The sequence below is a fragment of the Aplysia californica genome, unplaced genomic scaffold (genome assembly GCF_000002075.1).
Source record: "Aplysia californica isolate F4 #8 unplaced genomic scaffold, AplCal3.0 scaffold00078, whole genome shotgun sequence".
Lineage (NCBI taxonomy): Eukaryota > Metazoa > Mollusca > Gastropoda > Aplysiida > Aplysiidae > Aplysia > Aplysia californica.
The window spans coordinates 1,281,477-1,282,583 of record NW_004797348.1 but is presented as its reverse complement, the minus strand read 5'-3'; the positions used below and the strand labels follow the sequence as shown (position 1 = coordinate 1,282,583).

Genomic DNA, 1,107 nt, shown 5'->3' with positions numbered 1-1,107 from the left:
CGGACGGACGGACGGACGGACGGACGGACGGACGGACGGACGGACGGACAGACAGACAGACAGACAGACAGACAGACAGACAGAGACGGGCATTTATATCTTTCGGACGTAGCAGACTACAAAACAAAAAATAGAGACCAAAAGTGAAGCTACTACCCAGGCACACACCAACAACTGAACTGTATTGTAGACACAAATAAGTTCATACAAGGCACAAATGCCTTTGTCAAGTCTAAAATCTATTGCTAATAAAACAACAAATTGACACTGACAAGAACAGAAAGGGGACAGAGATAGGATATGCAGACCCAGTCAATATCAACTGCCAATTCAAAGAGATAGACGGATACTTACAGGGTCAATCCAGATACATCTACAATTCTGATGATGGCGTACCGGCGATCGAAGGCAGGTAATCAGAAACTGTCGACATGAAAAGCAACAACAAGAGTTATAAACAGGAAGAAACACTCACGCACACATACACACACACAATAATCATGAAATCCAATCAACGATAGAAACTCGTCAACTTTACAGAAAACAGCACGCGCCTAAAGACTAGAGAGCAAGTCGTGCACTAAATGAGTACGCTGTTGTGCGCCGTCAACACTGAGTGGGCAGGAGTCAGGAGAGCGAGCAAGCACGTAGGCACGAGCACGCAGGCTGTTGTAGGACGCATGCAACTAAATGAAGCGGACGCATGACGGTCAGCCGGATTGGAGCTGTTTGTTTCAGTAAAGGTTTTACGGCGCTCACAACTGCATAAGGTCATACGGTCATAAGGGCCAGAAGATTAGAGGTGTTACAAGAGAGTGACAAACATATAAAAGGAGAAGGGGAGATAACAAGGATAGATGTTTGATAGGAAAGAAGGAGCAAACCACACCAGAGCACCCGCCAACCACCCACGGATTGGAGTTACAGTGCTCTTTTAGAATTACTTTTTAGACTAGATGGAAATGTTTTTGGTCGCCTTTTACATAGACTTGACGTGTTCACGGCAAGAGTATGAACACAGATCGTCTCATTTTGTATTCAACGTACTTAAACAGGGATAGTTATTTATACAAACGGAAAGACTTAGAAGATAATTTCTCCACCCCC

General features: G+C 44.5%; 1 protein-coding gene across 3 annotated transcripts in view; it reads right to left on the bottom strand.

The window, feature by feature from the left end:
• The window catches only part of LOC101858769 (myocyte-specific enhancer factor 2A), a 197,433-nt gene that overhangs the window by 148,720 nt on the left and 47,606 nt on the right, over window positions 1–1,107 (bottom strand). For 2 of the 3 annotated variants that reach the window (XM_005094234.3, XM_013080208.2), the window contains exon 4: window positions 355–423. The exons of the other annotated variant lie outside the window; for it this stretch is intronic. The gene's annotated coding sequence lies outside the window, so the exon portion shown is untranslated. The remainder of the gene's footprint in view (window positions 1–354; window positions 424–1,107) is intronic. 3 annotated transcript variants of the gene reach the window in all.